A 26,500-nucleotide genomic window follows, 5' to 3' on the forward strand; every position below is an offset into this window, starting at 1 on the left:
TTTGAGAACTACAAAACTAAGTATCTCTGATGGTATCTTCTAGACTGAGCACAGAGTCCCACTGGGTAGATAGAAAGATTAATCTACATCATCCGTACAGAAGCCTGTGGAACCCCTTAAGATTGGGTTCCTAATCTACAAACTATAAGAACTAATTTCCAGAACTTTTCTTAAACATTACATGAAACTATATTATAGAATTAGAATTTATAATCTCTATTCCATGATGCACTTTATCAAAAAAATCTGATTTAAATTAAAAAAAATTTGATTTGTTTAAAAATCATTGATTTTTATCCACTCTGCAGTGTGTACACACGTCTGCAGTTTGAGTACAAAAAGCTGCTTTACTGCGCAGAAACTTGCCAGTGTAGACAAGCCCTCATACAAACACCGTGTGGACATAATTGTACCGGTATAAAGGTGACTTATACACCTTTATAATGGTGTGAAGCTCCATCACAGTTGCGTCCACGCTAGGGAGATTGTATTGCTTTAACTAGACTTGTAGAGTTAAAGTTGTACAACTTCTTAGTGAAGACAAGGGCTCATTCAGTGACAAAGTGCTATAACATTGTGACACTGTGAGGGGTTAAATTAAAATCCACATGGAAAACAGCTTGCATATTCCTTGTACTTAAATCAAACCTTTCATCAACATTTTTTATTTTGAGTTTTACAAAACATTTTTTCCCACAAAAATCTTTTTTTTTTAAAACTGAATTTCCTGGCTCTCTCTTGTGCTCCAGAATGCTCCATATAAAGATTATTTTGCTTTGCATTTGACATACGTTTTGTTTTGTCAACACTTATGGACAAATCTTATGATATTTAATAGACAGTGATAGACTTTTTATGCAGATATTTGAAAAATCCAGTAGAATTAAAGAAATATAATACTACTATATAATTATATAGGATGTGAGGTGGGCGAACTATACAAATGATATCATTCTCCAATACATTCTCTAGGATTTTAGGGTCAGTTTCTATAGAACACCGTAAGTTTTATTCCTATAATGTTGTTTTCCATAAGGAAAAGAAAAATCATAATTTTACAGAAAAATTAATAATTTAAGTGTCTTGACACTCATTTTTGTAATTGCTTCCTTTATGTATCACAATAGACAAGTCTGTAGGCCCTACAGCCACGCGTTTCTCTACCAAAAATCTAAACAGACATTTATGTGCATGATTTCGGTCTGCAACAAATCTGAAACAGAAATATGCACTGGAATCTGACATGCAAGACATTTCAGTTGCAGATTAGAAAGAATCAAAGTGGTCATTTGTATAAATCACTGTGGATTAGCCTAGCTTGTGTTCATTTTTGAATCTGTACCCATCTTTTTACATCTTTTAAAATACAGAATTGAATAAACAAATTAATCCTGCCCAATCTGTATGTATTTTATGTCATTTAATGTTCAAAAAGAAAAATGTCTGGATTTGTTTAACATCATGACCTAATTTTATCCATCATACTTTAATACAAATGTATTCAGGAAGCCTCATAAACAGTTATCTTTCAGCTGGCATCAGTTTGCAATCCATCACTATTAGCCATCACCATCTCTGCAGCATGAATCGATGTTACCGACATCCACATCCAATTAGCTGACTCCTTCATAGATTCTGAACCTTATGTCAATAAGAGATGACAATTCAGCACTCTTCACCTGATTAGAAGAGTAGGTCATTTAAAAGGACACCATCGACTCGAAATCCAGGTCATTTCAAAAGCTAAGGTAATTTCAGGTACTTCTGAGATTCCCTGCCAATTATTATGTTTTACAGTCCCATTTTCCTTTTGTTTTAAATTGTTTTCCCCGTCCCTGTTACTTCGTGGAAGTAAGATCCACACAAACAGGGGGAAATGGCAAAGGTCTCAATGCTGCAATTACTTATTTACACACTTGAGTAGCTTCACACAATGAGATGACTCCTGTGAGTAAAAGTCTTTGCAGGATCGGGACTGGAATGATTGTCTGTCTACAGGAGCCAGTGAAACTGACTGTGTGCTTGCTGCTGTTACATGCACAAAGTAAAGAAACTGAACATTTCCATATTTTTCTCTTTTTCACTTATGGAAGCCAGCTATAAACAATGGCAAGCAAAAAGTTCTGAGACAGAATTACAATATTAAAGTTGTTTCAACCACTCTTGAAGGCTTTATCTAACATACTTACAAGATAAAGGACCCTGCCCAGTCTAAAATTGCCTTTTGAGCTGCACAGCCACAATGGCTACTCCTTATCCTATAGCAGGGAACTTTGCCTTCAGAAGCGGCTGCATAAAGCCGATATAGGCTATACGCAAGTGCCTATGCCCTGTCCTCTCCAGAGGCAGAATCACTGATTGTGCTTAGCTCTACGGCTGTAGAAAGCAGTCATACCCTTGGAAGTGACATTAGAGGGTATCTTAGAAAGCATGCTGATGTGCCTCTCCTCTCACTTCACCAGGGAAGAATCTTAAAGGGCCTCTTCAGGCCCATGAAAAATATCCCAGTTGACAGCTTCACTCATGAACAGAGGTCAGCAAAGGAGAAAGGTTTCCTTGGAGACTTTGCCCTGCGTGGGAAATAGAGGTGTTGGAGACAGCCCCATCCCCAGTTAGGTGATGCAGCAAGGAGCCCAGCCTCCACCCTGATTGTAGCAGGAGGCTTCCGTACCACCCATCATCAGAATATTGGGTAGAAGTGGAGAGGGACCCTGGCAAAGGTTTGTTTTGCAGATGCTGGTGTTCCCTCTGTCCTTCTACCTCTGCAGCCATGCATGAGAGTTACTGCAGCTCTAGCCACTCCTGCACTCTCAGTAGTCCCACTGGGAAGGGCTGGGGAGAGGAAAGAGGCAGAAGATGTTCCAGGATCATTTATTTACTGACCCCTTTGCAAGTGGCAGAGCAAGGATTTATTTTTCCCACTTTTGCACCAGGATGACCTGCCGAGTGCACGTTTAGTTTGCTTGGCCTGTTGAGGTTTTTGGGCTCCAGAAGGCTTTGTAAAATTTGGATTTGAATAGTGATAATGTGAAGGAGGACAAATGAAAAGGTTTTACTCACAGGTGTGCTTTTCTTAAGGCAAAAGACTGCCCGCCTACTTGATGGAATAAGGAATTTCAACCATCAATAGATTTACCAAAACAAAACCACGTGCTTCCTTTTGCAGACAGTTCAACCTCTGACAGTGATGAACTATGTATACTTCATAAAGAAAAAGCTTTCTTAAAAAGAGTGTAGACTGAAAGTGTGTCACAGTGGAGTCCAGCTAACATCCAGAAACAATATTACATTCTACTTTGAAATAAAATCCAAACATTAAAAACCTGGCAATGAATAGTTAAGGGATCAAACCAGTTCTTCACTGCCACACAATCCTTTCGCATTCCTCATTGCTCCACCAGATTAACATCATCCGGAGGACTCTTAATCTTCAGTTACTCAACAAACATAATTTCTGTTCTAACACAGAACCGCTTTCAGTGATCAAATCTAGTTCCTTGCAATCACAGTGAAACATCACACCTCAACTCCAGCCTCATTCTTACTCAGGTAAAAAACTCCTGTTATTGTCTTTACCGGCAGTATCCGAGAAACTTCAGGAGTTACACGTCCAAGCTCCATTGCATTTTTAAGGGAGTTAGATGTTCAGTCCCATAAATAGCCTTGAAAACATGTCATCTTTAACACTTCAGGTATGATAAATTAATCTTGCTGAGGGAAAAATTAAAGTTTTGTGTTGGAGTGAGGAATTGGGCTTGTGTACAGGGGGTAGTTCTGCATGTTTCAGAGTTGCAGAGTGTATGTTTGAATGGTAAGGTATGTGTATTGAGGTTGATGTGGTTGTGAATGTTGAATTAACTTATGATTTTCTAGACTCTCTACTGTGCCATTAAGCCCTGTACTCATCCATGATCATTAAGTGGTTCCAGTGCATCCATTAGACCACAGCCCTGTGATCTTATGGCAATGGGTTCCTTAGTATATGCCCATTTGACCAAGACTCCTGAGTGATGTAGGCTCCAGAAAACCCCAGTACCTGTCATCAGAGGTTGAAGTTTCAGCTCTCTAGGACAGTCTTGGTGAAATCCTCCAAACAGCAGGTTAAGACTCATGTCACCTTATTTTAAACAAGATTTAATAAGAACAGAGAGACAGTCACACAATTTTATATACTGTAAGTTATAGACTATAACTATACTTGTATAATTAATAAACAGTTGTAATAATATCTTACATGTGTATATAGTGCTTTCTCCTTTTTCCCCCATTCTTGCCCACCCTCTCAGAAGCATCTCCCTCATGTCAAGTCAGCATCACAGAGACACTGCATCCAGTTCTTTATTGTCCCACAACATTTTTTGATGTTGAAAGTGTGTCACAATTTCATTAAATGAGGCCTAGTAGTCGAGTTATGTTGGTATTTTAATACGTTAGTTTAGTCAGGGGCACCATCAGTGGGGAAGTGTAATAGTCTCAGTTCTCCGTGCAATGGCTACTATCTAACAAGCTCCTTTCTAGCTCTGGAGATAGGGAAATTGGTAACTATCTCAAAATCTAGCACTTAAAATGCGCCTCTGATTTTATCTACACCATAGTCATCTGAGAAGATCAAGGTGGCTAGCTCCTGGTTTCTGTGTCAATTCTTCAAAACCAGAGTTGTTAACTGAGTCGGTCCCTGTCTGCCTTTAAAGTGTTAGGATTTTTGCAATCTTTGTATTGTTTCCTCTTGTCAGTATTTCTATTCTTTGTCAAACCTGAATCCCTGACAGACTAAGGCCAGTCTGTTACAGGAATTTATAAACATTTGTTTAAAATTTTTCTTGCTTCCACACTGAAAAACAATTTTGTCTTTTTAGCACCCCAACATCCTGAAAGACTTTTCTCCAGAAGGCTGACAGAAAAAAAGTGGAATTTAGACCAAGGCAGTCTGGAAATATGGAGACCCAAAAGATGTTAAAAAATGTATCAACTTGGCCTAGAGTTCAACATAATTAATCAATACAGTTACCTGTATTCTTCCTGAAATCCCACGCTTCTTCTGAGGAGAAGAGACTTAACTCCCTTGAGGTCAAGTGTGCCCTAACATTTTATTTACAGAGACTCAAACCCGTTGGAAAATCTCTGACTCTCTGTTGCCTTGGTAAAAGGATCATGGGGAGAAGCCATATCCTCACAGAGGATTTTGAAATGGGTTTCGAGATGCATCTTAGAACAATACAAAATAGTAAATCTTCCCCCTTCTGGGCATATCACAGCTGATTCCACGTGGGCACAAGCTGCCTCTCCGTCATGCTTAGTGGACACTCCATTGAAAGACAACTGCGGTGTGACAACTTGGAGTTCTGTCCATACTTCCACGTTGTTATAGGACACTCTAACTCCAGCAGCAGCAGCAGATGCAACTGTAGGAATGGCAGTACTACAGACATCTCTGCAGGCTGTTTCCTCGCACCCTCTTCCAGTCTGAACACTGCGTGACAGTCTCTCACATGTGGAATATACACAGGGACCATCACTCGAAGAAGAAATGGAGGTTACTTACTGCAACTGGAGGTTTTTTCAAGACGTGTGGTCCCTATCTGTATTCCACTACTCATCCTCTGTTCCCTCTGCTTTAGATCTGATGGGGCAGTGGTAAGAGGAAGAACTAGAATGACCAGAGGAGCTAGCGAACAGGAGTGGCTAACAGGGGAGTTTCACGAGGGAGCTGATGGAGTGTGAGCCAGGGCGCTAGAGACACTTAACATTCTTTAAACTTAAAGCCAGACACCCCCTGATAAAAACAAAACAACAACAAAGGAACCAGCTGCAGGAGTAAAAAGATAATGCAGACAGTAGTCCAGCAACGAAGTGGGAGCTACCCAGTTTATTGCACCCAAGGCAGCATGTATGATTATCTGCCCTATGGGCAGGTGGTGTATATGTGCATTCGGTGCAAGGAACTCCTGGCCCTCAGAGACTGTATACGGGCTTTGGAGACCAGGGTGGCTGAACTGGAGGAGCTAAGGGAGACAGAGAGGTGTATAGATTAGACTTTCCGAGACACAGTAGAATGGTCCCACCCCTGTTCTGATAGCTGTTGAGGAGGATGAAAGTCACAGGAAAGGAGAACATCCAACTGGAGTAGAGATGAACTATCTCATAGTTGGGACCCTCCTTCCAGATGATGTTGTGGTATCCTCTCGTACTGAGAATACCTCCTCGGGGAGGGAACTCCGATTATTAGGAAAAGACAGGTATTAGTAATGGGAGATTCGATCATTAGAAACATAGATAGCTGGGTTTGCGATGACTGGGAGAACTGTATGGTGACTTGCCTGCGTGGTGCAAAGGTTGTGGATCTCTTGCTGCATGGAAACTTTTTTAAAATACCGTAATAGAGTCTCAACTTAAATGTATAACCCAGATTAAAAAACATAGTAAGAGAACCAAAAAAGTGCCACCGTGGCCAAACAACAAAGTAAAAGAAGCAATGAGAGGCAAAAAGGGATCCTTTAAAAAGTGGAAGTTAAATCCTAGTGAGGAAAATAGAAAGGAGCATTAACTCTGGCAATTGAAGTGTGAAAATATAATTAGGAAGGCCAAAAAGGAATTTGAAGAACAGCTAACCAAAGACTCAAATTTTTTTTGAGTACATCAGAAGCAGGAAGCCTGCTAAACAACCAGTGGGGCCACCAGACGATTGAGATCCTAAAGGAGCACTCAAGGACGATAAAGCCATTGTGGAGAAACTAAATGAATTCTTTGCATCGGTCTTCATGGCTGAGGATGTGAGGGATAGTCCCAAACCTGAGCCATTCTTTTTAGGTGACAATTCTGAGGAACTGTCCCAGACTGAAGTGTCGTCAGAGGAGGTTTTGGAACAAATTGGTAAACTAAACAGTAATAAGTCACCAGGACCAGATAGTATTCATCCAAGAGCTCTGAAGGAACTCAAATGTGAAATTGCAGAACTACTAACTGTAGTCTGTAACGTATCATTAAATTGGCTTCCGTACCAAATGACTGGAGGATAATTAACGTGACTCCAATTTTTAAAAGGGGCTCCAGAGGTGATTTTGGCAATTACAGACTGGTAAGCCTGATTTCAGTACTGGGAAAACTGGTTGAAACTATACTAAAGAATACAATTGTCAGACACATAGATGAACGTAATTTGTTGGGGAATAGTCAACATGGTTTTTATAAAGGGGAATCATGCCTCACCAATCTACTAGAATTCTTTGAGGAGGTCAGCAAGCATGTGGACAAAGGGGATCTAGTGGATATGGTGTACTTAGATTTTCAGAAAGCCTTTGACTAGGCCCCTCACCAATGGTTCTTAAGCAAAGTAAGCTGTGATGGGATAAGAGGGAAGGTCCTCTGGTGAACTGGTAACTGGTTAAAAGATAGGAAACAAAGAGTAGGAATAAATGGTCAGTTTTCAGAATGGAGAGAGGTAAATAGTGGTGTCCCCCAGAAGCCTGTACTGGGTCCATTCCTATTCAATATATTAATAAGTGATCTGGGAAAAGGGATAAACAGTGAGTTGGCAAAATTTGCAGATGACACAAAATTGCTCAGGATAGTTAAGTCCCAAGTAGACTGCAAAGAGCTACAAAAGGATCTCTCAAAATTGGGTGACTGGGCAACAAAATAGCAGATGACATTCAATGTTGATAAATGCAAAGTAATGCACATTGGAAAACGTAATCCTAACTATACATATAAACTGATGGGGTCTAAATTGGCTGTTACCACTCAAGAAAGAGAACTTGGAGTCATTGTGAAAAGTTCTCTGAAAACATCCACTCAATGTGCAGCGGCAGTCAAAAAACCGAATAGAATGTTGGGAATCATTAAGAAAGGGATAAAATATCATATTGTTTCTATATAAATCCTTCACAAGCAGGCAAGTGTGTCATACCATATCATACGCTGCTGTTAGATCTATGAAAACAGCACCTTTTTTCAAGTTTCTCTGGAACCCATGTCAATGAATGTGGTCAGCACGAGTACTTGGTTGCATGTGCTATGGCCTCGGCGAAAGCCGGCTTGGTCAGGGCTCAAAATTCTCTCCACGTTGGGTAATATGTGCTGTAGGACCAAGCGCTCCAGTGCCTTGAAGCACTCCGACAATAATGATATGAGACAATAGCTTGATGCTTGACTTGGGTCCTTTCCATTGATGACCCGGGTGAAGAATTTCACAACCCAAAGTTGAGCATGGGGACCAAGATTTTTCAGGAATTCTGGAGATATGTTGTTGGTACCCAGTGTCTGTTCCAGCTCAGTTACAGTGAATGGTTCTGGGCAGCTTCTGATCTGGTGTACATGTTTAAACATATGCCATTCGTTCTTCACTTGTCTTCACACCTGTTTCTCCAAAGGTGCTCTGGCCATTTTAAGTAGGTGTCTGGCTACAATGACCTTTTTGAACCACCAGCTGCAAGTTTGCATCACGTCACCCATTATGGTCTCATCCACCACGCCAGGATGTCAGGATGAAAACACTTTGGCGAGAGGAATGGATATCTGTTATAATCCCCAACCAATCCCTCGTCGTTGACCCCACAATTTGCCTGCCTGGTTTTGATATGTCCTGTTGCCAATGGTCCCTGTTGAACAGGTTCCGGACCAGGTAAGGTCTCTGTACAGCCAACCACTATCGCTGGGACCTTTGTGACAGCCCTTTGTGCAGCTGCAGCGCAACACAGACGATGACGCACATTGTAGATGAATGCCTGCTGACTGGGTTCAGTGGTGACCTAGGAGAACTGCATCATGCCACTGAAGACGCTATCACTTGGCTAGATGACTATGCACACGCTAAATGAATAAAATAGTTAAAAAAAGAACTAGATAAATTCATGGAGGATAGGTCCATCAATGGCTATTAGCCAGGAATGGGCGACGGGATGGATCACTTGATGATCACCTGTTCTGTTCATTCCCTATGGGGCATCTGGCATTGGCCACTGTTGGAAGACAGGATACTGGGCTAGATGGGCCTTTGGTCTGACCCTGTATGGCGTTCTTATGTTCTAACTGGAGCGGTGTCAACCCACATTGCCTCTGATACCCTCAGTCAGGTGCATGATGAGAGCTGCTGTGCATGTGTGGGTCAACGTACACTGCATTGTTGAAATGCCCAACTTGGACACATGCTGCACATGCGTACCCAGGTGTGGAATACAGGTAGGGACCACAAACCTCTAAGAACTTCCAGTTACAATGAGTAACCTCCATGTACATATCACCAGCCCATTTTTTAAATAGGGCAATTCAGAATGTTTGATAATCCATTATCACTGCTACCTTGCCAGGTGCTCTTAAAGACTTACACTTCACAACTGCAATATCCTCACAGTGTGCACTAAGACAAGGATGCTGTGTATGATGGAAACCTCGTCAAGCCAGAGGGTGCAGCAGCACCTTCTGCCCCACAAGTTCCAGCACTTCTGCACTAATGTGTGAGTTTGTAAGGGAAAGTAATCATAAGCAGATGTCCATAAAGTTTTTGATGACATTTAGTGATAATGGTTACAAACTGAAATAAGGTAAACATAAGACTTAAATGTGATTTAGTTCATTGATTAAAAATTCTTTAGACCATTTAGCCGCTCAATAACATTTATCATTTTAATAGAGAGCCCAATCTTTAAGTCTCAGTTTGGGCAGAACTCTCCCCCTGAATTGAATCCAATTTTTGCCTATGTAGGCAATACATTTAGGCCATGTGGTTTACTGTCCGTATTTGGCCATTTACACATTAAGCTCTTAGCGCAATCTACAGTAGTCGTCTTCCTTATTTTACTTGGTATTTGTTTCCTGTTGTGTGCTATTTTAATTCATTCATGTGCATGCCTGTAGGTTCTATGCACTGACAACATCCCCAGCAAATTCAGTGAAGCTAAGACCTTTTCAAAATTAGATCTTAATGCAGATATGGAAAATGTGTTCCTTCATGGACAAACTATGATACTAAAACTTTATTCTACCTTTGATCTTTGCATAAAATGTCACTGGCTGTTCCATACGTAGAATATGGTCTTGAATCATCAGTTTCTTCAGTCTGTTTCACTTTTATCAGAGTTGGTTACCGCTGACTGTAGTGAGATTATATATTTTTTCATGGGTATGTGTATGATACACATTGATTTATATACTGAATTCTTATTCATAAAAAGGCTTCAGGTGCAAAAACACTGCCATCCCAATTACATGTGAAAACATTCTGTGGCATAGTTTTGTGTATAACTTCCAAAGACAATGGCATGTAAATAAATAGCACGGTGGACGGTACAAGAAGTGATAGATGGTAACATGAATGCTGGTTGGTTTTAGAGACATCCTATACTTGTAGACTTGGAATAGGAATAAAAACGGGGAAGCTCACACTCAGGTGTGAAGTCCAGTGGCAAAATTCCAATTGACTTCACGTGATGAGTAAATTCTCTCATGGGGGTAGAGAGCGCCACACCAGCAGCTCTTTTTAAACTGAAGGGCTCTGCTCGGGCCATATTGACAATCACTGGCCTAAACAGAATCAGAGAAAACTTAGTATTTGTACTCTCTAGAAATGTCTCTTTCTCTGCAGAAGCAGGCATTTCAGTCCATAATCTATAATTGAGTTTCCTGAAAAGAAGTATGTAATAGCTACACATTAGGAGGGTCTTTCTTTCACCTGGTGGGTGTTATAACCTGGATTAATCAGGCTGTCCATTCCTGGGACCAAATCTGCTGACTGAGATTCAGCGAATGCTAGGATGGTAGCTAAGGAACTTCTTCCTTGCCACCTGTTCAGCCGTAGGATTTAAAAATAATATGAGACAGTTCTTCAGGTTTGATGGGATATTTCTGCCACAGGAGCTCTACTCATCATCCCTCGTGAATTTTCTGTAATCCCTGGTGACCTTTGAGGAAGCAGTTGGGAAAAGAGGACATCTACAGGCCTCTTCATTGATAGTGTAGCATAAAAAGACATCAATAGAGAGTTCTGTTAGAGGAGCAATATTCTCCCTCAGAACTCTCTGAATGGTCAAGTTCCATCAATCATCCCCAAGGATGGACCATCAAAAAAGTTTTCTCACCTTGACTGGTGAGGTGTGCCCCAACCTTGACTTGCATGACTGATCCATGGATAAAATTTTACATAGGTAAAATTTCCAATTGCTCCAGGCTGATAAGTTTAAAGGGTTGGGGGGTGTGTGTGATATGATGGGACTACTTACAATGGCATGTAGCCAATCTGTAACTATTAGCAGCAAATATCTCCAATGACTGGTGATGGGACACTAGCTGGGGAGGGCTCTGAGTTACTGGGGAGAATTCTTTCCCAGATGTCTGGCTGGTGAGTCTTGCCCACATTCTCAGGATCTAACTGATCATTATATTTGGCATCGGGAAGGAATTTTCCTCCAGATCAGATTAGCAGAGACCCTGAAGGTTTTTCGCCTTCCTTTGCAGCATGGGGCATGGGTCACTTGCAGATTTAAATTAGTGTAAATGGTGGATTCTCTGTAACTTGAAATCTTTAACCCATGATTTGAGGACTTCAGTAACTCAGCCAAAGGTTAGGGGTCTATTACAGGAGTAGGTGAGCGAGGTTCTGTGGTTTGCAGTGTGCAGGAGGTCATACTAGATGATCACGATAGTCCCTTCTGACCTTAAACTCTTGAGTCTTGCTGCTCTTGACCAAAATGCCACATATACGGTTACTTCTGGACTGGACTACTGATGACTGTATAATTGTTACTCATTCCCTTTAAAGACTGAGCGTACAGTCCATGGGACTACTTAGTGCTTAAAGTTATGCATGTGCTTTACTGGATCAAAGCCATGGTGCTCAGGATCTTCCAGATTGAATTTCTTCAGGCTAAATGAAAAGAATTATGGTAATGTGGCCTTATTAGACTAAACAGAGACTACAAAATATCTGGTGGTGTGCCTCATTATTAGATTGTAGAAGAAGCATTTAGATAAGTATTTACTGGCCATATGTATGTTGTTATATAAACAGATGTATCTCTGTAGTTAAAATCTAAAATGATATAGTCTTTCTGTGACTTAAATGAAGATTTATTCCACAAGTCCATATCTCCAGAGACTTTTCGTATTACAGCTTGCTGACAGGCAACTCCACAGCATGATGTGCTAGGTCTTTGATCTCAGATGATGTTGTCATGGTAGACATCTATCATTGCCCTGGGAAGCCAAGTCTCAGCTGGATATACTCATTCTAATGAGGGATGTTACCAAAGCTTTAGACCTATCAGTGCACTAGCTGCAAAGAAGTCCGCATCTGGCCTTTTCATAAATCGTTGGTTAGGTGCTAAAGGGAACAAGAAACCAGGATACACTCTGTGTGATTGTGAACCTTTTCATGTTACAATTCCAAAATATGGAGGCCATGCCAAGCCACGAGTCAGTGTGTTCACATAGCTGTTTACTGTACTCTACTAAGGCAATCAATATAAGTAATAATTTGTATAAAGCCGTATTTACAGACCTATGTTCTGAACTGACAAACAAAAAAGACATAATTCTAACAAAGTCTGAGCATGGTACAGGAGTGTCTGTTGCTTAAATGTTAACCTAAAATTTTATCAAAACGTTATGCAGATTTTGGGCTGGCTCTATAGTCTATATCTTGACGAGAATAACAAAGAGATTTTGCAGACTGTAAAAGCAGGAGAACTGGGTGTCAATTTGGAGAATAAAAACAAACTGGTTTTAGGATTTTCTTGTTTACCATTACATGTTCATAAAATACGATCTGTATATACGGTAGGTAGAAGATTACTGCATCAGTAACCAAGCAAGTTGAGGAAAACAGAATTTCTATTGAAAAATATTAGTAACTCCTCAACTTCATTATTTTTACATATAAGAAGGAATAATGATAGGAACAAAGCCTTCCTTTTGTTGCAATGAAGAAATAATAGTACATAATATATTGGATTCTGAAGTGAAAAATAGACTTTCTGATGTAAGAAATAATGATAGATCCCTTATTCCCACAAGCAGAGAATAGATAAATCTGACTATTCAGAATTTCTCATTCTCTAGGCAAGCTACAATGTTTTGGTTTTGCAAGTCAGTGTATTCTTTGTTACTGAAATGTGTGGTGAAAGAGCAAGAATATGTAGAGGAAAGTATAAAAAAGAGACTTCTTTCAGTCTGGCATTTATTTAATGGTGGAACACACCTCTTAATTTTTTGTGATTATTTTCTTTTGCTGTTGTTTATACTATGCCATCACAAGCACATTGGCTGTTCTCAGCTAATATCTTTTAAAAAAACAAACCCAAACATTTGGTGCTAAATGTTGTCTTTCGTTTCACACATTAGAGCACACATATGAACATGATTTTGGGGTAAACATGACTTTGTATTTCCCTTAAATATTCATTTTGCTGTTCTAAGCCATTTTTCTGCCACTGCGAATGTAGGGCCAGATCCTCAGCTGGAGTAAATCAGTGCAGTTCCACTGCATTCACACCAGTTGAGAGTCTAGCCCTTAATTTCTGTTCCATGTGATAACTAGCTTATTTGCCAGCTGCAGGCCAAGTCATAACATTTAGGGCTAGATTATAAGAAGCCCCTATCTATTTTCACTGCCTCCCTGCTTCTTCTCACATGGCTGTGTATGGAGATGCTGCGAAGGGCTCAGAGAGAAGTTGGGTCTATGTCTCCATTTGTGCCCAAACTCAGTGCGTGGGCAGGAGCGCTCTCCTCCATTCTAATCCCCACCCTCTTTACAGGCATAAATCACAATCTACCTGATCTACAGTCTTCCCAGTGCTCTTCCCGGGATGGCGTCCCTGCCTCCTCAGCCACAACCTCAGTCCTTACAATGATAGACCCTTCCTTGAATGTGACCAGCCAACCAGTGGAGTCAATGCCATCTTTGGCAGTAAGCGCTGATTCCACATCAGCCATGGGCTTCTGCTGGGCCATACATCGAGCTTGTCAGGTTGGAGGTGTGGGGTCAGGTAAGACCTTTCTTAAACAGGTCTGGTTTTGGAGTGTGTTTTCTCATTCTACATCTTAATGTATACAATAATAAATGGTCAGATGTTGGGGGGGGAGTTTAAAACAAAATTGCAAAAAGCAAAACTGAGCTAGCCACTAAACATCTCATTTACATGTTCCCCTCTTCACTGGTGCCATGCTCCAAAGGAAGCTCATGATTGATATGACATCATGAATGACAATCTGTAGCAGGGTTGGATGGGATGGGGGGTAAAGGAAAAGAGTTTTCGGGTAATGCACCAAATGCTGCTCTTTTGAGGCAGTCAGCACAAACTTCAACTGAAGGCTGTGCCAGGCAACCAAAGCACACTCCTCCTTTAAATCAGAAGTGACTTCCTTTAGCCATCTCTCCGTTGGTGACCCCTACCCTATCTTCTGTTAGACCAGGATTTAAGGTTTAAGATATGAAATCTATTTTAAAATTGATCTGACAAAATGTGCACCCTTATCCCAGAGCGCGCTCTCTCAGTGGTTGGAAGCTCTTGTGAGCTCACTCTGCTTTGAGAGGGGGGAGTTTTATGGGTCTCCTCTCTTCTCTGAAGAAGGGTACTAATGGCGTGCCCACCTCTGAGTCAGTTCATTTAGCTAAATCCTCTTGAAGGTGGTGTACTCTGCTGATTAGAAATCAGTCTTCTGGGCCAGGGAGCAGCATGTAAATTCTGTGATTACATGGAATGTCATTGATCTTGCAGCTGGAGACTTGTTGCATGGATAATTCCTGGATTATGACAGGCTAAAAGAAAGTGTGTGTCATGGGGGAAGAACGTAGAGCATTTTCAAACACAGCCAGATAATCTCCGTCAGCTTGCTGTGTTCAAGGAGGTGCTTTAGCAAACCTCTGAGTTTAGTTGAAGAATAATGGGATTACTGACAGTGGGAAACCAGGATCCAGGACTCCACTGTGCTAGGTTTTATACAAACACTGAGTAAGAGACAACTGCTGGCCCAAAGAGTTAACATTCTAAGAAGAGTGAAGCCAGTCAGTCTAGAAAGTAGCTGTGTGTGAAGAATGCAAACTTCTCATGTTGTTACTGGTTAGGATGAAATTGCATGTTGAATTTAAATACTAGGGTATCAATTCTGACCCCATTGAAGTCAATGAGAGTTTTGCTGTTGACTTTAGTTAAGCCAGAATTTCACCCTAGAAATTTAACAGTAAACCGGCCTTTGGTCCAGGAGTTTGTACATTACTTCTCGACCAATAGCAATAAATCTGAGCAATGCCAAGGGACCAGTGGGAATTGCAAGATCCAATATCCAGCAAATGGCTAGGATTTTTAGATGTCCACTGGCACACCAAATTCATCTCTAGTCTTGGCAGGTAGCCAGATACTGGACAATAAAATGTAGTTGTTTTAAATACCATCTTTCTTCTTCACTTTAATTTGGACATGATTTTTTATAACCGCTGTTGTGAACCTCTTTAGAAATTGATTCTTTTACTGCTAGAAGACATCTTGAAATCCCAGTTTATAAATACTATAAGGCATTAATCCCTAACTCCAGCAGTTTGTGAAATGACAGCTGCTAACATCATATTACAAATAAAGTGTTTGTGGGATGGAGGGGGAGAGGGATAAGATGGTTTAAAAAGATATGATTTAAAGTCCAGTATATTATAACTTCTCCTGGCTAGAAACACTTTGGCCATATGAAAACTCTCAGGATCTGTAAGAATTTTTCAAGAATGTGTTAAAAAAAAAATTAAAAAAAATCCAGTACCAGCACAGCTATGATTAATGCTGTCTTTCATATTAATCTTCCAAAATAGTCAATCATCCCAGTATTGTATGTTCGCATCATTACAGAAATCGCCTTACTGCTCTGCCTGGAATTTCGTTGCAGCCTTTCCACTGAAAAATTCCTCCAGTAGTTTGCTTAGTAACAATATATTTCAGTTTGCAGTGTACTGTACAACTGACAAGTTACAAGTGGAGACCACGGACAGATTTTAATGTTGTCTTTGGTGGTTCGGAAACCTAAGCATCTCTCCATTTACTTTCTCTGTTTATTTTCTTTTAAAATGTAATACTCAAGTATTCAAAAAGAGGTAGGAAATGCATGTTTACAATCATTCCTACTCAATTGATAGCACTGTCATTCATTTGTAAATGAGAAGATCATGGATGTGTATCTAAACATTTCTTTGTCTGAGGTCTCAGGAGTGAAATTCACTGAATGCAGAGGAACAGGGGTACTTGTGGCACCTTAGAGACTAACAAATTTATTTGAGCATAAGCTTTCGTGGGTAAAAACCCACTTCATTGGATGCATGCAGTGGAAAATACAGTAGGAAGATATATATATATATATATATATACACACACACAGAGAGACACACACACACACACACACACAGAGAACCTGAAACAATGAGTGTTGCCATACACACTATAACGAGAGTGATCAGTTAAGCTGGGTTTCAGAGTAGCAGAGTGTAGTTTATGACACAGAGAACAAAGGGTGTCATCTAATGCTCACTCTAACCCTGTTCAGGGAGGTAGGAGGGAGAAGTTCCCAAGCAGTTGAACCTCTACTCACCCTGCTGTGTGGCTCCAAATTTTAGGATGGCAGTTGAAGACAGGCTGGTGTGGGGGGAAGTGCCGTGTTGAAATCGAGTGTCCCTACATATGGTGCGTGGGTATGTGTGTGAAGAGGGACTATCTGTTATTCTAGTCTGTAGGCTTGATTAGTGACTATGGAAGGTGGCCTGTCCTCAGATTGAAATATGAGTGAATTGCATTCAGCCCAACCCCTGCTTATTTGTCTTAGTTCTTAGTCCTTCTGTCCTTTTACTTAGGCATTGTGCAGGAACGTACAGCTGTATGCAGAAAGCACGCAGTATAAACTGAAATAACTACGCCATGAAGTACTTGGCATCTCAGTTATTAATCTTGTCTGTCAATTTTTGTCCTCAGTTAAACCAGCAAGTTTTTTTTAATTGAACGATACCATTAACACTTTTTTGCACAATTCTTACTATATAGACTTTTAAAAGGCTTAATATATATAAATAATCCATATCAGATATTAAATGCTTAAATGCCTAATAATGAAATTTACAAATAGCCATAAATTTCTACCAATTAGCAAATAATTAGTATGTTACAGTAGTAGTTTGTAAGGCCCAAAAATAGTTCCATGATCATAAACCGTTACTTCAGTATTGGCATGTGTATTACAATCAGCAGCATTCAGCATACTGTTATATACATTAGTGAAGTTTTGTAGATGCTTATTTTACAAAAAGAAGACAAATAAATTAAGTTGCACGGCAGCAGGCAGATGCCTGATACTAGTGGTCCACCATGGTTGGTCAAATCAATAACACACTTTTAATTTATGATGATGTAGTTAAACACAAGCACGCACACACCAAGGGCCGCAATTCCCATTTGCTGGCCACAAAACAGTCTCTTGGTTTATCTGGGCATCCGATTGCAATTAGCACTATATGGGCATGGCTAGGCTGCCATATCACTCATTGTTAAAGTGAATTATTTAGAAGTATTGTTAAAAATGTGCTTATGTCCTGGGGCATTTTATATATATATATGTCTTTTTTATATTTTGATAATAACTTTTCAAAAATTAGCATTTATATTGTCTGCCTTCCCAGAAAGCTGGGGGCGGGGGAAAGGTGGTTGCAGTTTTTTCTACTGAAAAGTTGGAGCATAGTTTTTGTTTTCCAGGGGATGAGGAAAAGATCAGGGCTTTGGAGCTGTGCTCCAGCTCCACTCCAGCTCCAGGCAAAAACCTGCAGCCCCACTGCTCCAGAGCTGCTCCAGCTCTGGGCTCCACTCCAAAGCCCTGGAAAAGATTACCCAAGTTTTCCCCCGCTTTACTCCTCCTTACAGTCAGTGTATATTGCTAGGATCTTTCTTTCAGTGCCCCAAATTCTCAAGAGGCTGATTTTGCAGCCTCAAGAGCCTGGGCAGATGCAGTCAGATGTGGGTACCAATGATGCCAGCATCTGTTACCGAAGGGTTGTTAGGTCCCTGATTGAGGAACCGTTTATTGGCATGGACAGACTTGCTAATTATTGTACAGTCCCTTTCCATAGAAAAAGTTAGTTTTCTTTTATGGGGGGAAATTCTCAGCACCGTTGTGATGAGGCAGCTCCTACAATTAAAGTCAACTGACATTTATTCTGATAAGACTACAAATATGGCAGTGTTATTCGAGTGCTGCTTTCTGATCTTTATTAATTATTTAAGATGCTTTACTAATGTTGAAATCTATCCTGGCACAATGCAGTGGAAAATGGTGTGTGTGATCCATAGCTTCTAACGCTATCAGTTGTGATTTGTCTCTTTTCCATTAAGAGACTTATAGCTAATACTTTCCCATGATTTAACAAAGGCATAACCATAGCTTGTTTTTAAATGTTTCTCTTGACACCATACATTTCTGGACTTTCAAAGGGATGTTTTTTCAATAGGAGATTTCAGTAGATGGCACCAGCCTTATTGATCTGTTTTATTATTTCACAGAAGGAAGACTTTCCCAGCACATCTGTCTAATCTGTCCAGCTGTTTAACCAGCCAATCGAGAGCTACTTTGGTAAGTTACCTGCTTGTAGGCTAGCAGTGATAACTGACTAGCAGTTGCAAATATAAAGTTAATGGCTTTTGTTTTGCTTTTTGTTTTATGTAGAAGTTTAAACTTATGGTTTGACATATCACCTTTTTCTTCTGGAATAATCATCATGTATTAGTGAATATGTACTTGTAGATTGTATTGTATGGAGATTTTATATAGAACTGAATGAGAAAGGATCAGTGAATTGAGACACAGGCAGTTTCCAGGTAGTCAGGACTCTCATCATACAGAGCTCTATAAAACAATGCCAATAGCTTGAATTGCACCGGGAAGTGAATAGGTAGCCGTTGCAGATATTCTATATTCCCCATGGTCGACGCTGATGAACTGGTGGGCACCTGCATTCTGCAGCAGCAGAAGTTAGAGTAGCTGCCCCAGCCAGACCTGAGGAAATCTCACGGCAGTAGTCAGAAGATCGGGATGGTGTGGATGACCACCTTGGAGAGAGAGGTTTAATTATGAAGCAGATGGAAAACCATGCTGAGCACCAGTACTGCCTGTGGAGCCATTGAGGAGTGAAAAGTGCTCTCTTTGCAAACTGCCGTAACAAAGGCAGGACACTACCCCTCAACAAATAGGAATGCAACACAGCTAGGGCACTTCTCCAGCTTTCTCTCGGTTCATACTGACCTGAGTACCTGCCTTGTGAAAGCTGAGCTAACAAAGGCCCAGCCAAATCATCCATCCAGTTCTGGCTGAGACAAACAAAGTCTGTAATTAAAGGGGTGGTTGTGACTTTATGAACCAGTGACCCCACAGTGAACATCATGGAACTACCAGGATGACAAAACCCATGGGACTAATAAATGTTGACTACTTGGCCTGTGTCTGGAGGAGCTCTAATTGCCTAGTTTCTCTACGCCTGTCGCAACAGGAACCAGAGATTTCAAGCACCCAGACAGATCTCTTTGGTCTGCTGTGACCTTATCTCATTGCAGCATTACTCAACCTGCTCTGTCACCTTCCAGTATCTATTGCAGGGGAACAGCTGCCTGCCCAGGAAAAGACTCCCAGGACAAAGTGTAAATCCCATTTATTATCTCAGTGTCCCTAGCCAGGGAGAGAAGAAATCCAGGATATTAAAAAAGAATCCGCCACCTTTCCTGATGGTTCCCAAACCATACCTGGATCTCTCTCCACATGCTGAATGGCCAGGTGCCCTATAAACCCAACCCACTCATGAAATTGTCTAGTTTGGTCCTGATTAATCTAGTAAAATTAGGAAGAGCCTCAGTAATCACCACCACTGCCCTAACACGCAGACACTTTTGCCCCCAGGAGATGCCCACTCTGCCTAAACATTCTAGAATGGAATGATTAGTCCCATCAGAACCCTGGTCCAAATGGACCCACCTCCGCTGGTTCCGAACCAGTCCAACAAATCTCTGACCCCTGTCGTGGTGACGATAGTCCTAAATATGGCTTTCTGCCACCCACATTTTGCTGGAGACTCCAGACAAAGCTGAAAGCTCGGGAAAAGAGGCGTTGAAGGAGAGAAGCCAATGGAATAAGACCCCCTTCTGACACCCACAAAATTGTTGGCCACACAAGTATCCTAGTACCAAATCCCTCTCGTTTCACATCCCCAACAATTAATCTACCAGAAAATACCAACCCACCATATTGCCTGTCTCCTCCTCTTTTCCACCCATGCCCTCCAAACAGTGCAAGTGATACTCTGCACTTAAATCAAGGATAGGAAGGGTTGAAGAAATATATCCCTTTCCTGGAAATACAGCTGGGACTGCGGTGCTTTGGGTGCAACAAACCCCGTTATTCTCACAGAAGTTGTGAATGGATGAATTACTTCCAAGAGATAAAGTAGCCAACAATGGCCCAGCCACTGTGGAACAGCAGTCAAAGTCTTTCTTTGAATTCAGGTATGATCTGATGAAATACACCCCTTCCAGAAACCAGGTGAATAGCAATGAATGAGGCTCTAGTGGAGCAGTGAACTTCACTGGAATCCAGGGGTGTTCTTGTTTAAATGACAGAGAGCAGATGAGATGGGCAGTACGGCCCATCTCAATACCCATGTGCTATTCTTCATCTTTTACTGAGTAGAAAATGCACCACTCCAACCTGTCCATCCAGATTGCCTCTCAGAATCATTGGCATTGTCGGTGACTGACAATTTTGCTATAGCATGCTGAAGGTTAGAAAAATGCATGGATACCCAGGAATGCCAGAATAATGGGGAAGGAAGGGCAGGGGGGGGGAATAAGAAAAAACAGGTTGATTGCCTTTCAAGGCAAAATGTATACACTTGCATTCACATTCTTAGTGGCAGTTATGTTTTCCAATGTGATTGTGCTGCATTTCTGTGTATTGTAATATTCTAACATTCTGAATTCGGTGGGTCTTTGCATTTTGATGAGTTTCTAATAAATGACAATTATTTAAATGTTGATTTCAGTATTTCAAATGGCAATGTTAGAGCATAATTGGTAGCAGTGAGTTGCAGTTTCTCCTACACAAGTGACAATCAATAGCATCTGTCATATTAGTCCTTTATTATTATTAATTATTTGCTTTCATTAACACCCACAGTGCACTCCTGCTATATGAACAGATAGGAATTCACGATCCTTGCCCTGGGGAGCCTGCAATCTAACTAGACATGTTCAAGATCAGACATCAAGTCCATGTGACAGAAAAATTACAAGAATCCAAATGACCAGTGTTCTCTTCTAATCACTACCCCTCCCCTCTCATCCCCCCACTAAACCATATTGCACTAATTAATATCCACTTACAATTTTTGTTCCTTTTCCAGTACCTACTTCTGCTACTGCCAGAGTTATTTGGTTTTCATGCGGATCCGCAGCTCTATGAATAACACTTTCAGAAGTACCTAAGTGAATTTAAATCTCACTGACTTTCAATTTCAGTCACGTAGGAAGTTTTGAAAATTTTACTCTGACTATTTGGAAATCAAAAGAAGTGGGTTTTTTTCCCCCACATCTAGTAAATATTTCTGACACCTCAGATTTTTCGCTTTTTCCTTTGAAGGCCATAACTATATAGCAGTTGAATAGACTAGATTTATCTACATAATCTCTTAGAGATTGGAAACCTGAAATTGTTTGAAAAACTCTTCTAACACTATCACCTTCAAAGATAGGACTTCAGTGACTATCTCCAATATTGACATCGCCTCCTCATCAGAAGAGACTGGGTAGATGCGCAGTAACCTGTGCTAAGGTTTGCAGACAAATTAAAGAAGCTCAGAAAAGCAGGGAGATATAAAGAACAAACTGCCATTCCCTATGGAGTTCTCAATCGTGTTGAAATAGGCAAGTCACAGCAAGGAGCAAAAAAGGAGTCAGAAGTAAGATTACCGTTGAAGAAGAAAATTAGGCAGATGTAATACGTTCTGGAGCACTTTTTTTAGGTGCATAGGTAGATACATGCTGCTTGTTATTACTGGCTTGTGTGGATGGTTCTTAGATCAGAATTTGGCCCTAATTATTTAAAATTCAGATTCTCAAAAGTGATTCTATTTGACTAATTTTTTAAAATAGAAACAATTTCTAAGAAAGAGAAATGGCAGGTGTGTCTGAATCCGGTGCTATCCCTTTAACAATGTTTTGGGACCCAGGAGGACCAAATTTAATAGACTGCATAAGCAATCTCGGAATAACCATTACTGAGGAGGAAGTAGCTGGTTTTGACATTTTTATGCTCTCCGGTTTCTTAATGTGACACCCCGTTTGAACATCCCCTATGTTGAGATAGGCTTTTGTCACTGACAGCAGCACCTTCAAAGTGTAAAAACCTGCCAAGGAGACTCACTCCTTGCTCTTAGAGTTGATATGGCTACTTCCACCTTTTCATGTTCTGTATGTGTATATGTATCTCCTTACTATATGTTCCATTTTATGCATCTGAACAAGTGGGCTGTAGCCCACGAAAGCTTATGCTCAAATAAATTTGTTAGTCTCTAAGGTGTGTGACAGACCCAAACCAGTGGGGTACAGGAGTCTGGTAGAGGGCAAATATACTGGTCACTGGATGAGTAGTTTTTTGTTCCCTGAGTGACCAGAGCAGGGACTGCACTAGAGTAATCAGGAACCTGCTAGAACCAATTAAGGCAGATTAGAACACCAGCAGCCAATCAAGGCAGGCTCATCAGGGCACTTGGGTTGAAAAAGGAGCTCACTTCAGTTTGTGGTGGGTGTGTGAGGAGCTGGGAGCAAGAGAGACAAGGAGCTGAGAGTGAGAGGCTGTGCTGCTGGAGGACTAAGGAGTACACCTGTTATCAGACACCAGGAGGAAGGTCCTGTGGCGAGGATAAAGAAGGTGTTTGGAGGAGGCCATGGGGAAGTAGCCCAGGGAGTTGTATCTGTCATGCAGCTGTTACAGGAGGCACTATAGATAGCTGTGATCCACAGGGCCCTGGGCTGGAACCCGGAGTAGAGGGCGGGCCCAGGTTCCCCCTAAACCTCCCAACTCCTGATCAGATACAGGAGTAGTTGACCCAGACTGTGGGGAAGATCGCTCAGGTGAGCAAATCTGCCAATAAGCACAGGACCCACCAAGGTAGAGGAGGAACTTTGTCACAGGTGCTACAAATACTCTTGTTCATTTTGTGATACAGACTAACACGGCTGCTACTCTGAAATCCTTGCAGTAGGGGACTAGTAACTAGTAATTAAATACACAACACTGCATCACGGCTGAGACCTGTTTAGCAGAATAATTAGGTCCATGAAAATATTAGAAGCAATGATAGACATTTAAGGTTGATGTTATTACAGGAAGCCTTCACATATGGGTTTATTGCTTAGTTTGTTTAAAAGGTTTAATTTCACCTGTTTTATGTCTGATGCTCTTTTGCTTGTTAACTGCCATACTGTAGATTGAAAGCAATGAATGAACGACGCTGTGATACATTATCAGTGTTACAGCATGGATTGCCTACCAAGAGCTGTCACAATGTTGATACAGCCAGTGCCTTTGCTTAGGAAGACTAAATTTATCACCTTACTGTGAAATTTTTCTTTACTTAACTTGAGACTAGGATCTTGTGTCTCTTTTATAAATGGTCAGAGGTTTGGAAGATTTTTCTCTCTCCTCCCCCCCCCACCCTTTTTTTTTTTTTTTGCTCTAATGTGTAGTGGTTCATTGTTCTAAAGCAAAAACAGGTGTGCTATTTTCTTAAGATGGTGGTTGGGAGATGCTACCTGGTAATGTAGTGTCTGTCTTTCTGTCTTCCTTCCTTCCCCCCAGACTTTGATATACTCAGCTTCAAGCAATGATTGGGATTCTGGTTGCAGAGCTGGGGACAGCTAAGTACTTTACAAAAGTCTCTAAAGAGAGAAGGAACCAATATCTTGCTCCTTCCAGCTAACTACGGAATTACCAAGGCATCGGCTGAATCTCAGTTTCTTATAGCCAGAGGTAACAGCCACAGGAAAGGAAGGAAAGGTGGTTTAAAGTGGGTCAAATTTGCAGAGTTTGAAGAAAGCCTCATGAGGCAGCCGATTTCTGTAGCGCTAATCTAATGTACCAAGTCACTTCTGGCTGCAGGTTTTTGTACTCTTGACAAGTGTTAGAGACAGTGTGTTCCCATGGCTTGGATTCATGAGGCTATCATAAAAATAATGAACACTTTTGGGGAAAAAAGGCGTATAGGTAGAAAGCGGGACAGTGGGCTACCTGCTGCTCATGGATACACACATGCAATTCCTCTGACATCAGTGTGATTACATGTGTATCTGAGGACAGACTCTGGCTCAGTACTGATAATTAGCTAACCTATATTATTGTTTCCCCTTTTTGATCCTGCGGCTAGTCCAAGTTTGGGACCCTGTGGGTATTCTAGCTGGCGGTAGAAATTGCTGGTATTCAGGTATTTATTTGATGCAGTTTTGCTTATTTACAAAGACTGTACGAAGTCCTGTGTCTCTAGGGTGACCTGATGTCCCGATATTTGGGGCTTTGTCTTATATAGGCACCTGTTACCTCCTTCGCCGTGTCCCGATTTTTCACACTTGCTATCTGGTCACCCTATGTGTCTCTGAACACAGAAAGAATCAAATAGCAGGAAACAGCTTCTTTAGCTCACAGCACCAAGAGCAGTTCTTTTCAGCCTCCATCCCCAACCCAAAAACATATCCAAGGTTTCTTTCAGTGCTCTTCAGGCTGCCTTTCCCGTTCCATCTGTTTTGTCTCACCTCAGTTTCTGTGTGATCTCTCTTCTCAAAAAAGTCTCTAGTGGGAGAAGGAACCAATGTCTTGCTCCTTCCAGCTAACTACGGAATTACCAAGGCATTGGCTGAATCCCAATTTCTTATAGCCAGAGATAACAGCCACAGGAAAGGAAGGAAAGGTGGTTCACATCCCTACCCAAAACAATACCCTCATAAATTAGTGGACCCATGAGTCGGATCAATTCATATAGCCCAGTGGCACCATAAAAATATCAAGTTAATTAACCCCCACATCAAAGTCACATATGGTGGCCACTCAGCTCAGTCTACCAACCAGCTCCTTAGCGGTGAGGAAGACAAGGTGAGCCTCGCAGCATGCCCTGAGTATTGTTAGCAAACAAAGTCTTACATACGCATAGGGCCTTGATTCTATAAACCTTGGTGACGTGAGTAATAATTATTTTAATACATTGTAGTAGCCCCTAGGAGCCCCAGTCATGGAGCAGGACCTCACTGTGCTAGGCACAGTACAAGCAGAACAAAATATGGTTCCAGCCGAAAATGCTTATGATCTAAGTAAACTGGCTTCAGTGGGATGATTTGTACAAGTGGGCTTGAGTAGGAGTGGCCCTGAGTAATTAAGGGCCCGATCCTGAGAAGTGCTAGTTGAAAGTGAGTGTGTGTGTTTTGCAGAATTGGGTCCTATATTTCTTTGTGTACCTCTCTGTGCTGCTAAAAACAAATGAATCAGTGCCGCTAAAGTGAACACTACACTTGTATTACTGGATCTGCAGAAAGGCTCTGGGTAAGCTTGAAAGCGTGTGTCTCTCACCAACAGAAGTTGGTGCAGTAAAAGGTATTGCTTCACCCACCTTGTCTTTCTAATATCCTGAGACCAACATGACTACAACAACAGTGCATACTACATCTCTGTAAGTTATTAAAAATATCTGCCCACTTCTCTTTTCTTTTTCTTTTCTTTTCTCCTTTCACACGTGAAATTATGTCAATTTTATGCTAATTATCAATAAAAATTCTTAACAGCTCCATAATAAAATTCAGTGATGGAGGTTTATTCAATAATACATACAATTTGCATCCATACAAATGTCAGAGAGATCTAATTTTTAATGCATAATCATTTTTAAACTTGTCCTTAAGAAGGCAGATTAATTCACATGTATATGGTGTGTGTGTGTGTGTGTGTGTGTGTGTGTGTGTGTATGTAAATATATTTTCATTATAGAAACATAAGTCTGCTAGGCAGCTTGCCAAAAAAAAAAGTTAATGACCTTTAGTCTATTTTTTTTTTTTGGTCTGTTACCCTCTCAGTTTAACTCAGCATGAAACAGACCATTTGGGGATAGATTTATTTGCTAGGTAAAACATCTCTATTAGGGGTAGATACCTTGACTCCAAAGCAGGGAGCTTAGTCATGGTGAGTGGCTGCATTGGCATGGCAAAGGGAAAAAAGCATGATCCGCCTGGTTGCACTCCAGTGAAGAGGGGTGTTCCCTGCTGATGCCTGAAAGTAAGGATAAATAAACTTTTTATTGTTATCCCCAACTGGCTTCCTGCAATGATATAATGCTACACAAACTGATAGTAGACAGTATTAATGCAAACATCTTTCTTCTAGCCCGCACTACTCATGAATTGTAAGGATCCTTTTGTATTTCAAAGTTGGTATCTTAGTCTAGGGAAGTTCAAATCTCTCGGCAGCAATG

General features: G+C 41.0%; 1 protein-coding gene across 4 annotated transcripts in view; it reads left to right on the forward strand.

The window, feature by feature from the left end:
• Positions 1–13,957: 13,957 nt before the first annotated feature.
• Positions 13,958–26,500, forward strand: part of PLCB4 (phospholipase C beta 4) — a 205,931-nt gene continuing 193,388 nt past the window's right edge. For 3 of the 4 annotated variants that reach the window (XM_050952026.1, XM_050952028.1, XM_050952029.1), the window contains exons 1-2: positions 13,958–13,976; positions 18,510–18,579. The gene's annotated coding sequence lies outside the window, so the exon portion shown is untranslated. Of the gene's footprint in view, positions 13,977–18,501; positions 18,580–26,500 lie in introns of those variants that run through there. The other variant, XM_050952027.1, reaches the window with a different exon arrangement.

This window comes from Gopherus flavomarginatus, chromosome 4, assembly GCF_025201925.1.
Source record: "Gopherus flavomarginatus isolate rGopFla2 chromosome 4, rGopFla2.mat.asm, whole genome shotgun sequence".
NCBI lineage: Eukaryota > Metazoa > Chordata > Testudines > Testudinidae > Gopherus > Gopherus flavomarginatus.